The sequence below is a fragment of the Triplophysa rosa genome, linkage group LG4, assembly GCF_024868665.1.
Source record: "Triplophysa rosa linkage group LG4, Trosa_1v2, whole genome shotgun sequence".
NCBI lineage: Eukaryota > Metazoa > Chordata > Actinopteri > Cypriniformes > Nemacheilidae > Triplophysa > Triplophysa rosa.
This window is the reverse complement of record NC_079893.1, coordinates 3,486,528-3,502,573: the sequence shown is the minus strand read 5'-3', so window position 1 is coordinate 3,502,573 and position 16,046 is coordinate 3,486,528. Positions and strand designations below refer to the sequence as shown.

At 39.0% G+C, this 16,046-nt stretch overlaps 1 long non-coding RNA gene across 1 annotated transcript; it reads right to left on the bottom strand.

The window, feature by feature from the left end:
* Positions 1-2,501: 2,501 nt before the first annotated feature.
* LOC130553693 (uncharacterized) lies at positions 2,502-9,287 on the bottom strand. Its single transcript, XR_008962884.1, has 3 exons — positions 9,145-9,287; positions 3,805-3,923; positions 2,502-2,792 (listed from the first exon to the last, which is right to left on the bottom strand). It is a non-coding gene; the product is annotated as an uncharacterized LOC130553693 (long non-coding RNA).
* Between the last annotated feature and the right edge of the window lie 6,759 nt (positions 9,288-16,046).

Below are 16,046 nucleotides of genomic sequence, written 5' to 3'. Positions count from 1 at the left end.
CCAGCTGCAGGCCTTCATTCCTTCAGACTCAACAGAATCCAAAAGCAAATGCCAATGAATACAGCAATGCTGGTGCAAGGCCCAGCCGCCCAGGTAAAAAAAATGCAGGTTCTGGTCCTCGGGTTCTGGCACATGACGTCAGATGTGTTTGCCATTTGTAATTTGCCGTTTTGCGGTCGGGTCTGACGAGAGCAGCCCACCTCTCGACACATCGCATCTGCATATCTCACTGGCATCAGCACGCATGAACGTCACGGCAATTCAATGTGTTTTGCATAATAATGAGTCACGATAACACACCGACAACCGCTGGCTTGCGAAAGCCCGACGGATCACGCCGAAGCCCTATCACTCAAACGAGAAGCTGGCGGGCGCTCAAGTCCTCCGCTATCAAAGACTTCATACACGTGATCTGTTGTTTTATGAGGTTATTAGAACATGCTCGGATGGAAATGAGGGAGATCTGTTTCATGCAATCTAGATAGCGAGCGAGACATTGATAGCACATGTTGTGCAGTGTGATTCTGTGATACGAATGATGGACGTTTCCTTTTTATTAAGAGAAGCAGACGTCATTACTGTAAAGCGAGACGGTGTGAGCACATTCAAGGTTGTTGTCAAGTTCCAGACGCGGGAGTTTTGTTCGAGACGTGTATTGCCTGAAGACTTCATTTGGAGAACATGCGGCGAGACCTTTTGGAAACATTGGACTAATTAAGACCACTTGTTTGAATCGGTGATCTGATTGTCATTACGTTGTTAACTCTTACTATCGCTATTTGCTGTAATAATCTCATAGTTCATTTTTACTATTAATGTACTTTAGTAGAACGACACTTCTAGAATTTGGACAAGCCACATTTCAAATTTTGCTAATGTCATTGCATTAGCCTGCATGACAAAATATATACATCTTAAATATGTTTTTAAAAGAAATCTCCACGAATTTTGACAACCCCAAAGTGTCCCAATTCATCTACACTACAGCCGCGCATTCCAAATTTTCATTTAATCAGTATTTCTAGATGTATCGTGGTCATTTCAGTCAAGTGTCTGTTGAATTTCAACCAAATCAAACCTCAGGAGTGACCAAAGGTAATCCAACTGCAACGTGAACGACTGACAGCATGACGAGACGAGACACATGAAAACTGTGATAAAAATCAAGATCATCTCATATAAAAAAACATATCCTAAACACGTGTCAAAACATGACTGTTGTATTGCTTAAAAGTGAATATGAACTTGTTTTCTTTGCAGTATTTGAGGTCTGAAAAAGCATCTTCTCTGTTATTTTGGCCTGTTTCTCCAGTTTTCATTTTCTGAAAATAAATACAAATCGAAACAATATTTTTGTTTGAAATTTGGGAGAAATATTGTTACTAACGCACAGAATGAAACAAAAACAACCAATTTACCTAAACACATGCCTATAAATAGTAAATTCTGAAAATATTTTGAAACGGTGTCTTATTTATTTCTGCAAAACTGCAAACTGCTTCTGAACTGATTTCCTTGTTTGCTTTAAATCTGCTTCTATTCTGCATCTAATGTATTGACAAACAGACATGTTTATGAGTGCGCCTTAAGTGTTCAAACACATTCGTGGTCACCGTTTGGACAGCTTTATAACCACGGTCATAATTTGGTACAAACCCACAGACGGGAGTTTGCGCGTGTGTCTGAACCCGGATGGTGAACGGGCTCTGGTGTAGCTCATATTTAAATTATCTGTGTTTCTTCTCTAATCTCTGACCTGCCTCCTCATTGTGAAGGGTTTTCCTCTCATTCTTTTACACGAGATGAATTAGACCCGATCGTATCTCCTCTCTTATCATCACAGGAGCTTCAAAGACAAAAGTGCTTGTCCCTCGCTCACCGCGGTCTCTTCTGTTCCGCTCATGTGAATGTTTCCTCCACGTCCAGACTTAAAAGAAGCGTGCTTTCAACACGTTATGTAAATATTCTGCTTGCTTCTTGTGTTGGCTGTGCTGTAGGACAGAAACGTCACAGATGACATGTCTTTAGTTTTCTTCATAGCAAAGAGAACAATATCTGTTTTATAGATCCAGGAGAAACGGTACAGATTTGCAGAGAAAAAAAGTCTCACTTTTGTGTCTCCTCACAAATGTTCCATTGTATGGACACAAAACCGCTGAGACATTTCTCATTTCTTTCTGTTGAAAGAGTCATAAACAGGTTTTGAATGTCATGCGGATGAAAAAGGAATCAAATATTGTTGGATGAACCCTCTGCGCTAAACGTCTTGAACATTTGACATGTTCTGTACAGCAGAAGGTCTGACTCGTTCTACAAGGCTAGGGAAGGCAGACTGATCATAATGTTCTTTCCCTTCCTGGAACACGAGCATCTTGACGTCTTCAGGATGCTGTGCAGCTGTTGGCGCGTCAGGACCTGCAGCCGTGAGGAAGACCTGCGAGGCCCCTAGTGGAGATGAGGATAAAAATCCCTCGAGTTTCAGTAAACCCCTGTGTGCTTTCTAGTACACATCTCAACATGACCCATCTTTAACGACATCTGATGTAAAACTGATGAAAATATCATAACCGGACTAATAATGAAAAGCATTACAGTTTGAGAGCTACAGCTACAAGACCATTTTTGACATCTTGGAAACAACGTCTGTAACTTCTCCGGTCCACCTTAAGAGATTCTTCGCCTGCCATACACGATTTCAGTCTGTAGATGGCAGTGTGAGACCGTACAGATGGGGTTTTCAGGCGATGAGAGGCGGGTATTCATTTAAGGTGGACTGGGGAGGTTTCCAGGACCTGCAAAAGAGATTTTCAGCAAGCTGAATTGTAAATGAATGTAATAAATAAACCCAGTTACAGATACACTTTCTTTGATGCACATTGTTCTTGAACATTCTGGTGATTCACAAAATCAACCTAACTTGAAGCTGATTGGATAATAAAGATCAAAATGAAAAAGTTGTTATAACTTAGAAAATAGTCGTGTGTTTGTATGTCTATCAGCAATCTTACATTTGCAGAACTATTCTGTACTTTTGTGTGTGTTGAATGGTACAGCATGTCCCCATTTAGATGCAATGTGTGTGAGCACGTTTATTTTAGTTGTGTGTGTTTGTTTAGGTGTACATTAACATGATATATGTGTGTGTGTGTGTATTTGTGAGGACCGGTTTGAGTTGTAGACCAGCGGTGTGAGGACAAGGAGAGTAAAGTGAGGACATTTTGGCCGGTCCTCACCTCCAGAGACCCCTTTAAAGGGCTGTTTGAGGGTGAAGACTTGGTTTTAGGGTTTAGGTTTCAATAAGGTTTAGGTCAGGTTTAGGGTCAGGCATGTAGTTCTGATGGTTAGGGTAACGGGCTAGAGATTGCATTGCATCAATGTATGTCCTCATAAAGATAGCTGCGCAAACATGTGTGTGTGCGTGCGTGCATGCGTGTGTGTGTGGTGGCCGGTGGAGGCAGGCCGTGTCCTGGTCCTGCTCGGACAGGCTGATACAGTAAAGCAGATTAGCGTCTCTCTCTCTCTCTCAGATTAATGGTCCATTAGCACTAACTGACCCGCATAACACTCACAAACATACAGTACACCCAGGATTCCGTTTATAGCTTGTGAGACATAACAGAGCTTTCAATTTGGGCTAAATGTTGTCCTTTCATTCTCTTGAGATCCCATAAAATGAATGTGCATAACATAGTGCAAGATTATAGATTGTAAGAAAAAGTGTGTGTGTGCGTTTTCTGTTTGTAAGGATTTACTGCATTACTTCGTCCACTGATAATAATAATGATGTGTGTGTGTCAGTCTCACGAGGAAGTGTGTTGGCCCACGTGTGTTTTCGTGACACTTGTCCTCTGACCCCTGCTGAGGCGAAGGTCATGTCCGTGGAAACCACGCTGTGTGTCTGGAGCCGGTCGTCAGGTACCTTCCTGTGTGATTATAGAGGGGATCATAGTAACAGTAACTGGGGAGAAAAACAGCGACCCCGCAGGCGAGCCACAGCCACCTTAACCCCTAAGACAACTGGGTCAAGAAATACACAACACACACAGAGTCAGGACTCCAAAGTTTCGGTCTTTTAGCAGATGGTGTTTACATGGTACTATGGTAAAAAGACCAGAGAAAGTTCATGCACTTACCATAGTATTTTTGTTAATAGCATGCTTTTACTTATTCAGTATACTACATTACATTCTATGTACTACAGTATATTATAATGGCCAACTTTGAAAATTGACGTCTTCGCTTTCTATTTAAATACATTATTAAAGATGTATTCAAAATGTTGTTTTTATGTGGCATTGTTGTACTTTGAGTGTAAACTAAAGGCTAGAACACACTACAAGACTTTTGCTCAGATTTTGCCCAGATTTTCAGTCTGGCCTTGTTGCAGAAAGTCTGTGCCAGTCTACAGATTTAATTAGTTAGTGTGTTTCTATCTGAAACTTTCAAAAAGTCTGCAAGTGTATGATGTCGAGTTTTAAAAAGATCTATTCAGATTTTAAAGTCTTGTAGTGTGTTCCAGCCATAAAGCTTAGCTTTGAGAATTTCAGTAGGCTTTTGCAAAATAATTACACACAGAATCTTAAGTTTAAAAACAAACAGAATAGCTGCAATAAATGATATAAACAAAATATAAATAACTGATCAAATATAGTACATTTTTGTTTAATTCAAAAAAGTGAAAATGGTCTTTTATTAAAATAAAGTCCATATTCCCTGATAAGTGTTTTTTCCATCTAACACTTTATATTTTGATGATTGAATCTAACCTGAGGGGTCCTTAAGGGTCCTTTTGACCACTACTGTATATACTGTATACCTTCATATAACATTTTCCACATTTACTGTAATAACAGACATAAGAAACGTATTGTTTCTGAAGTTCGGTACTATCTCTGCCTGTATGACAGAAATGTGACTGCTGTATATAAATAAACGTGCTTTTATCTGCTTTTATACAGCTTTCATCTGTCCTGAAGCCCGGTGGTTCAGAAATAAATATGCCACAGTAAACATTACACGTGGAGCTATAACATAATATAAACTCAGTCATGAAACTGAAATCTAATATAAACACGCTTATATAACAGACGTGATAAATGATGCTATTTCAGCACAAACTTTAATAAACGTTTCAAAGATCTGACAGCACTAAACCCACTAGATTAATTGCTGTATAAACAGACTGTTGAAAAGTAACAAAAAAGTAACATTCTAAAAAATGAGTCTTGATTAATGACATGTCATGATGTAGACGGTTGCTATGGTGTTCTTGTCGGTTGTTGGGGTGTTGCTAGGTTGTTATTGTGCTTGTTCACTGGCAAACAGTGTTGCCAACTTGGCGACTTATTTTTCAAAAAGCGACTAGTGACAAATCTAGCGACTTTCTGAATAAACTTTGGCTATTTAGCAGTACATTCTGACATCACTGATATGCAAATGAGACATCATCTGACGACATTTAGCGACTTTTCAGGCAGGCTTTAGCTACTTTCCTATGAATCTATGAATCACACTCCCGATTTGAAATAGGCTCAGATGTTGCTCTTTTACACCTCAGGAGATTTGAGGTGACGAATCTTAAATAAGACATTTTGTTCAAATAAATGAGGAGTATGGAGGTGTTAAATGAACGGAGATTCATTTTCTGAGGTAAAATAATCTGGATTTGGTTAAATTTCACGAGAAATGTTTGAGTTCATAGTGAGATGTGAATAATATTGACTTTCAATTGCGGGTTTGGCAAATCTGAGCTCAGTTTGAGACGTTGTTGAGATCTCTAATGTGAGATCTTTTTCTCAGGAGAAACTTGAGACTTAAGACTTGAGACGCAGTTGAGACTTAAGCCAAAGTTTCCATTTGCTCTCCATTCAATCTCTGTCTACGAGAAATAACTACAGCTATTTTTGGATAACGTCTCTTAAATCAAGTCTTTTAAAAGCATGAAAACATGACAACATAAAATGTGCAGCAGGAAGTTCGGCGGTCAGATTGGGCCATGGGTCTGCATCAGATCGGAACGACGTAACTTCCATGAATAATGTTCTCATTCTATTCACGAGCATCAGGATATGAGGCAATTCCCATCATCTTCCGTCTTTTTAAAATGAATCTGTATCTAAATTCATTCAAGCGCAGGAAACTACAGGGGAAGTGACACAAATGTGCACACTAAGATCTCTCGCCCTTTCCTTTTAAAGTATCATACAATATCTACCGAGGAACTCCGTGTTCCACTATTGTGACAGGAAAAAAACATCAACGAACCGCAAAAAACATTACAAACGCATATTACGACAAAAAAGATGAACCATAGTTCTTAGTAATAGTTCTGTACTTTGTATACCGTACAATAAATTACTCAGGCCTCGGAAGCGCACATGCCTCCGAGTTTATTCTTTAACAGCAGAGATCATCTTCACTCGTCTCTATCGGCTTCACACCCCACCGGCGTCTGTACCAACACACCTCACACAGGACACCATTGTCCTCCACCCCTATTGTCAGGAATATCTGTGTACGAGGGCCATGACAGACACGCGGGTGGGTTTGGGGGGGGGGTACAGAACTCGAGTCAAGTGATGTATTGTTTTCTGTGATCTGCCGAAGGGCATCTCAGTCAGTGAAGCATTTCCTTTCTGTAAGCCGAGAGATTACAACCTGTCACAGCGCGAGAGATAATAATGGATCGGTTGCCGTCGCGGGTCGATCTGACGCCAACAGGCCCTCAGCAGGCACTAAAAAACTCCGTGTGGTCTTTAAAGCAGTTCCTTTCCACACCGGTCTGAATAAAGGCATTGTTTTAGTTAAGACAGATAGCAGAAAATGTATTAATGGCCTACGGGACGTGTCAGAGGATGAATGTTCTATTAAAGAATATATCTAAAATAAGGAATCTGAAATTCGGATGTTGCAACCAAATAATCCCTTTGACATTAGTTTCACAGAGCGAAATCATTTATATTTAAGAATAAACAATGCACATCCTGTAAACATTTGGTTTCGTTTGAGACTGAGACCGTGGACGTGTCTTTAAGCATATACAGTATGACACAGGAGGACCTCAGTGAAGACAGGCGGTTTCCTTTCAAAAGAGTCTCTTATAAAGCGAAGGCGAGAAAGTCCTCCGAAAGTAAAATAGCATCTGTTTCTCCATCATCTCACTGCTGTTAAGTATGATATAATAATAAATCCTTCCATTCATTTCCTGAAGCATACGGCGGTCATCATCATTTTACAGATTATTTATTTAATGCAATTTAACGTGCCATTATGTCAACTTTCATAGTGCCTGTGAAGTACCACGGTAGGTGCCAAATACGACACTCGCAACAGTAACTAAACAGTTCCCTAAACAGCCATCACGTCTGAGGAGTACGCAACAGTTGGCATGCTCTTCTGAATTTCAAACTTCAATATTGGCCGGAAATGCATCAGATACTTTGAAATGAATCTTGTTGAATTCATGGGCCAAATGACCCAGTAGTTCACCTTCAAAATAAAAATTCTGTCATCATTTTACTCACCCTGTTGTCATTTTAAATCTGTGGTTTTCTGCAGAGCACAAAAGAAGATATTTTGAAAAATGTCGGTAACCCAAAACCGTTGGTCCCCATTGACTTCATGGACACAAAACCAATGCAAGTCGATGGAGACCAGCCGTTTTCTGTTACCGACACTTTTCAAAACATCTTATTTTGTGTTCTGCAGAGGAAAGAAAGTCATACAGGTGTGAAATGACAAGAGGGTGTGTAAATAATGACCGAATTTTCATTATGAAGGTGAAGAATTCCTTTAATTTCAACCCAATGGTTGGGTTCGTCCACATTTTATGCAAACATGGATTAAAACCACCTAGATTTATTTGTTTAATTAAATTTTAAAATGTTCTCTTTGGATTGGGGTTTTAGAATAAACTCTCAATCTCCTGAGATCCTAATTTGTGACATTTTGCCATAACCAAACCATTCTTTAGGGAAAAAAACTGTTTCTCCATTGGCGGCCATTCGTTTACTCTGCTACAATAACACCATTTTACCTCTATCATTGTTTTTAAAAGCCCTAGGACATTTTCTTTCTCTTGTTTTTGATGTCACTGCTTGGCACAGCCACCAGCGAAGGGTTTGAGCCTGCGGTGCCATCAGCCAATCAGACGTCATTCGTCAGGCTCCAGATTGGCCACAGCTAACATTTACTTTTGCAATACAATGAGAAGCTCTGTACAGAGAAACAAAACCATTACATTCTTTTTCAATGCGTTACATCTTATTTTGGACATGTCTACTGTATTTTTGGTAATGCTGTGACATTATTAGAGGAATCTTAAGACTAATTCACACTGATCTGACAAAGCACACAAACACAGACAAACGGCAACAAACTCATTCATTTCAAATCCAACAGGCAACTTAGAATATGACTGTTTGTTGCCATTTGTTGAATCAGTGCTATTTAAATACAATGGTATATGTTTTACGTACAAAGGTACTATCCTGACTGAATGTATCCGAATATAATGAATAGAAGTGATACTCGTGTCACATAACTTTGTGTTAGAAGTAATGGAGTCCGGGAGTGTAAACATAAATAATAAATCAATTTATTTATAATAATTAAAATATAATTTATTTTAGTGTTGCAACCGTGATTTTTCGGCGGATTACTTACCATTTGTATAACCACTGTTTTACAACAAACACTATTGTTAAAATAAGGTTACTGTGGCAAAATCATGGTTAATTTGCGGTTAAAAATAATAACCATGTTTTCTGTGTTATTTATGAACTAAAAACAACTAAAATATTTGAGAAATTCCAAATTTCTGTTTTGCAAAAACCTTGTTACACTAATACAGCGACCAGATGTTCAAAAACACTCATTATTCCTACGGCAGCATATTTGGACAAGTTATACTTGCGCAAAGGTCACGTTTCCAGGTGAGAGGTCAAAGTCCAGGACTGTTGACGTAGACCATCGCATCGTGAAATATGGCGTACGAGGACCCTGACTGCACTTACCCTCACTGCTCTATCTCGACATCAGGAACAACCTCTAAGCAGCCCTCATAAATAAACAAAAGACGTCCACCCCCTCCCTCTCCTTCCTGAGAGGTTTTTACAACTTGATGGATGGTGCTCACCCCATTACCTGCTCTCCGGCCTCTATCAATCCCCTTTCATGGACGTCTGTTACCTCACGGGACTAATCTGCACATCAGGCCCAAGTGCTCCACCTGCTCGAAGCTCTTCTGTTGCTGTAAGATGGCTTATCTGTCTGCTGACGTGCTCTTCCGCACTGCGAGCGCCGCGGCGTTGATTGAAAGCGCGAGCACAGACCGGCCCTGCGCCGAATCCCTCCGAGATGACTGACAGAAGAGACGTGCTCGGAGGTGGAGCGTCCTCCATCGGCGTTTCGCACACCTGTCTAGACGCAACTCGTACATGTGGCACGCTGCGACAACACGCTTGTACATGTGTATGCGAGTCATCCAACAAACATTTCAACACACAAAGACAACCTGTCAAGAAATAGAGATTTATGGAGGTGTAATTTGAAAACACATTAGCTTAGTCTTAAAACAGTTTCAGGCAACACTTTACAATACGGTTGTGTTTGTTAATGCATCGGCTAACATGAACTAACAATAAAAAATATTCTTAATAACATTTACTGACATGTGTTAATGTTAGTTAGAACAAATACAATTGCTTATTATTTTCTAATGTTAAGTTAACAGATACAAATTTTCATAAAAAAATAACAATATGTTGGCAATTACCATTTTAACAATTACAATTGGTTACAATAATTTATGTACCGAAATCAATAAATGCTGTATAAATATTGTTCACTGTTAAGACTTGTACACACCGGGACGATAATCACACGCGCTTATCGCCAGCATTTTTCGAGACGTTTTTCGGCGTTCATACTCAAACGATTTTCACTGGCGATGAGCCGAGTGAACGTGCAAATTCACTCCCTGACATAGGCGCTTAATGAAAAACAGAAATACCCCAGTACACAAGGTGGCGCTGCACAACTTTATGCTTCTGACACTCACTTGTCACACAGAAGAAGAATTCATCTTGCTTCCTCTTCATCAATGTGCACTCAGCAAGACCGTTTTGTGCTTGAGCGCCACCAAGTCGTGATTTAGTGTTACTTCAGCAGCTTCAGGTATGTGAACAAAAGCACCAATCTCATTGGTCAGCCAGTTTTTAACGTGGCGCCTCAAACAAACAAAAAAACGAGCCAGAGGCGTTTTTTTTAAATGCCGCTTTTACGCCTGCCGTTTTGGTGCGCACACTCACATTGGCACCCTTTGTTTAGTCACGAGGCGTTAAATGTCGACGGTGTGGACAAGCCTTTAGTCATGTTAACAAATGTAACCAACAAATGTCCAGATTTATCATTCTGAAGTTTGTAGCAACTCTTACACAGAAAATAAAATGATGTAGAAATTTTCAGTCGTCAAGACTTAAGATTCTAGATCTTTACTGCCATGTACTTCGGCACAATGAAATTCTTATTTTGTTTTCTCCTCGCGAAAAGATGGAGTATAAGGACAAAAAACTAATTACAAATAAAATATCAAATAAAGGATTAAAAATAAAAAAGAAATAAAGAATAAAGGATGCGATAAAGGACAAACTGAGAAAAATGCTAATTATAAACTACAATATCAAAAGGTCAATAGGCCTATACAGTACTATAATTTTTCATTTATGGCTATACATTTTATCAGGATTGATGTTGACACTTTAGAATTATAAACATGTTACCCCAACACAGTCTTGCAGCAATTCGTAACAATTTTACGAAGTAGCAAATTTGTACGAATTTTAGCGATCTCCATCGTACATTTTAGTACAATCTACTTTCATGCCGGTGATGTTAGGTTTAAGGGTCAGGCTTCATTATTGCTTTGTTTAAAAAAATCTTACGATGCACATTGTACGAATTCATACAAATTATCCACTTCGTAAAATAGTTACGAGTAACCGTGAGATCATGCTAGTTTCACTGGGGAATTCCCATGTTGATGAGCTTTGAGGTTAAAACCAATCTAATTTAATCTCTATTACACCTCCAGCCATTTCCATGCAGATTGTGGTTTGTTTAGCTCCCTTTCGGGTAAAATTCCACTTTAACTAGACCTTTGAAATAAAGGGCAGAAGTACCCAACAACAACACGGTATTGTTTCCCCCTGCAGGATAGACCGAGATGCGAGCCGTGTAAATGCTTCGGCCCCTCTGAAGAACATAATGGGGGAATTATACGAGTCTGAGGGAACGCACGTCAGTGAAAATCTGACTTCAGGCTAAAGGAAGGGCGTTTTACAGTTTACGAGGTCTACCTGTCCAAGCTGACAGCAATCTTTCACCGCACATCAGTGTTAGATGTGAGAGATATAAATACAGTCATAATCTCTGAAACATCAGGAGTACAGCGGCAAGATATGCCTGGAACGTTTTGTTCCACTCAAAAAATTTCACAACCGAGCTTACGGCTCTAAGTGTTATTGTCAACTGTTTATATTTGCACTTAAGAGCCGTGTGAAAATGTTTAAGTGTTCAAACAAACAAAAAAACTAGTTTTATGATCAAATCTGACATTACAGTATGTATTTAAACGTGTCATGGTTTGCACATGCAAGTAGGTCTGCTGATTGTGGATAAACAGTGCAGGTCTGGAAAAGCTGCTTTGAATCAAGCAAATCTGAAATTAGTTACAATCATATTTCTCTTTACGATAAAAAATGTACACACAAATCAATATTTTGTGTGTAATTTTTTGTTGTAATCATGTTGCAAGTAGTTGTAATATGCATTGCAGGTTAGTATAGTCCAGGCGGTTGTTATTGCGAAATATAGTCTTTCAGGGTGATACAAGAGTCAGGGTTTATGTTGCAATAACAATGCAAACTATTCCTTTTATTTGAATTTATGAATTTATTTCTTGCAGTTGAAATTAACCTGAATAAACAGTCTCACAAAAACAAACTGATTCACTGTAAAAAAAATTGGGAGCTCAACTCAATTTTCTAGCCAAATGGAACAATGGCGTTTTTCACTCAGTCACTTCAAGATGCACATAGGATTACTGTATGTTCAACAACGTGAAATCCAAACTTCAATTATCCAAACACTCCGTCATACATCGACAGCCAAAAAGGAGATGCGCTTCAGGCTATCCGTTTCAAGCTACATTCACATATATGAACAAGCTCAGTAAACTTTTGCACTTACTTAAGGCATGATCACAGAGGCACATAGCAATGCTCAGCCTTAGTGCTGTCGGTTCACTGAAATGTGAAAATTTTCCTATTAAACACATTGTTATTGCTTTGTGAAAAATTATCTCAGTGCTATGAGAGCGGAAGTGGCTTAAGCCGAGCTGACACTACGGGACTGTGAGACAACTTGAATTGCTATGGCGCTTACACTACACAACAAAGTTCCTTCTCATCTGTCGTCTTCTTGTCATAGCTGCGCGCATACTACACAACACACCGCTGACGAGGTGCACACACCACAAAACATTAGGTGAAGAGGCGGTCCCGACCATCAGCGAAAATACGTTTAATTTCATCTTCTTTCCTCCGTTTATATCATCTGCACTGTGATTGGATGGATTAGTTCCACGTAGTTCAATCGCGCACACAACGAGATCACTAGGCGATAATATCAAACAGGTTTCGTAGATTCAACCTGATCTCACCGGAATTCATAACTATTTTAGAACGTGGCTAATTTGGATGAATTTGTACGATGCAAATTGTAAAAAAAACTACGATTATTAGAATAAAACAATATGAAAGCCCCTTCACTAAACCCTACTCCTAAACGTAACGTCACTGGCGAAAAGGCCAATCATACTGAAACGTACGCATAAAATCGTATAAATTCATACAAATTAGCCACCTCGTAATTCCTGTGAGATTGCGTTTAGATGCAACAATTGACAATTTTTGTAAAAAAAATTGAAAAAGTTTTAAATGATTAATGTAAGAAAATCTGCTGTAAAAATAGACAGCAATGATCGGTTAAAGAGTAACTATAACTATGTCTTTAAAATTAAATTTCACACCCTGTGTAATGTTGCTGTGTGTGAATGTAAGCAGTCGGCCAAGTTGTAAAGCCGAAAGTAAACGAATAACAAAGTTATTAGCTTGGGGAAAAAGGAGTCGACTCTGAATCACGCGAACGAGTCGTCTGTCGTTCTAATTTCAGTTCCGGGTCAGATTTCCGTCACTCCGTGTAATGCCCGTCTACGTTCCATTTCTGACACTGCATGCGGTAGACCAATCACAGCAGACTAGACCATCTGACCAATCAGATCAGAGTGGGCTGACAGAAAGGAGGGGATTAGACAGATGAATCGCCGAACGAATTATTTGAGAGTCAGTCAAGAAGTGAGGTAATAATAACTGCCTATTATTAGAAAATGAAAGTGTTTTTATACCGTCTATGCACGTAAACTTGTTGTTGGACACTCCATAAACCAAAGTAGGACCTTAAAAATCACAAATTATTTACTCTTTAACGTCACACAAACGACTTATAATGCGACAAATCAGTAGAGGCAAAATATAATTTTGCTTAATCCTGAAAAAGCTACCCTAAAAACATCTGAATGAAAATTATAAACTGGTATCAATTGCTACTTTTAGTTAGTTACTTAACTAAACTACACAACATCGAAGCAGATTTGTTGTTCTGCGCTGTTTGTGACTCCAACATCACCACGTTCAGTCTCATAATTACTTTTATTCACACATCCTGAGGTTATAAGAGCATCACACGCGCCACCTCTGAAGCAAATACAACGTTTACCATGGTATTCTACTCATATCAGATATTTCTCACAATCACATCTAATTTTCATTTCCATCTGCAGTATTTCACAGTCACATGACGTTGCCAGCCAAATGCAACAGAACATTACTCAATAACATAAATAAATGAATAAAAACACAGCAAATTTAACTACTGTTTATATAACATGCTTAAAAATACAAAGTCAATCGCATTGCATTGTGGGATATGGTATTCGTGCAGCTATAGAGCACACTGGTAAATAGAATTGTTCAGAAAAAGTGTACAGTACAGAGAATTTGCATACTGCAACTAATAACACATGCACACTGCTTAAAATGCTATTCAAACACAGGCTTTGTCTCGGATAAGCTGTAAATAAATACCTGGTTTGTTATCAGCCTTTTCTACACATGCTTTAGCGGGCTAATGTTTAACATACGGTTTAAAGCCATCGCAGGCACACATCTAGAGCAAAACACACAAGCAGCCAAAGAAAGTAAAGGCAGTTAAAAATATTGCCATTGCGTTGTATTTCATTAAAGCAAGCTTTTTCAAAACAACTTCTGTTGTAACAAAGCCTGAAGCTCTTATCAAGATTTCTCGGCACACATGGAGAAGCTCATGCATCTGTAACCTGTTCATTATAACATTTGGTCTTCATTGTGATAGCAATAATCGTGCTGATAGCCCGGCCTGACGCAGTGCGTGTGTACTGGAGTTATATGAATACAGGAACATTACTTTATAAACAGTTCAGACCACCCAGTTGGGCAAGAAAGACTCACACACATGTATTAAATAGCATCAGAATATGAGTATCTCACAAACTTCTAAATAATTACTAGACGTTAAACTCTATACTATAAAGGTTTCTTAAAGGTCCAGTGTGTAATTTTTGGGAGGATCTATTGACAGAGATGCAATATAATATACATACTTTTCTGTTCAGAGGTGTATGAGGACCTTACATAATGAAGCGTTATGTTTTTATTACCTTAGAATGAGTTATTTCTGTCTAGATACACCGCGGGTCCCCTTATATGGAATTCACCATGTTGTTTCTACAGTAGCCCTAAAGGGACAAACTGCTATACAGAGGGCGTTTCGTAACTACGTTATCTCCTTTAGCAAAGAAGTGAAAACGTGACGACATCTTAGTCCTGTGTCAGCCACCGTAGTGCTTCGAAAGGGAGGGGGGGAGCGGTGGGGTGAGCCGTTAGTTGCAATTCGCAAGCATTCCGCTAGATGCCGCTAAATTTCATACACTGGATCTTTAACTTAAGGGACGTTTAGAGACACTGTTTTCAAGTGAAAATTGACTAGTTGACTAAACAAGAAAAATTCTAATTTGATGTCATGAGCATGTCTATCGGCATGCAGGCGTACTTGCAAACTGAAAAAAACAATGGCAGACCACAGGACTGTTTGAGCATTTTTCAGCTTTTTAGTCCAAGGTCACAAAACCAAACGTAATTCTTTCGTTTGCATTTTTTACAAAGTGACACCGGCAACTAGCGGCTTGGAAAACATAACAGTGTTTTTCACGGATCTGTGTAAATGAGGATTGCTTTGACAATGTTGTCGACTGTATGCGAAACTTTCAAAAGCGTAAAAGAACTTTTATCTTTTAGGCATATCGCTGTCGTACAAATATATACTTAAAGAGTTTGTTGTAAACTCTTCTTTCTATTGCCAAGTAAAAAAAATAAAACAGAAAGTGCTTCTGGACCAGTGTTGTTTACGTCTTGCAAAATGGTCTACATTACAGAATCAACATGAAGCCAGAGCAACAGCTACTGTGTAATTAATAAATTCACAATTAAACAAGTTTGTGCAAAAGATGTCTGACTGGACTTTATTTCTGAATGTCTGCTGTATTGAGCAGTGAAAGACCTGGCAGGTGTCTGAATCTACAGCGTTTACCAGCCCACTCCAAGATCAGGGACCATCTGAGGACATTGTTTCAGAGACCTTGGAGAGACGTGGCCTGCAGTGTGTGTGTGTGTGATGTCCCAGAATTACCTCAATGAACCTTTGTGCTGGGTCAAATTCAGTCCACAGATGCTCCTGGACTAAACTCTCTGAACCCAAAAAACTAGAAAAAATAACAACCCCACAACAAGCGAGAAAAATCCACAGAATAACTGTCAATCTTATCTTCAATCTTCAATAGCCCAATAATGTACGAACACCTTATGTAAATAAATTCATAAATATATGAAAAT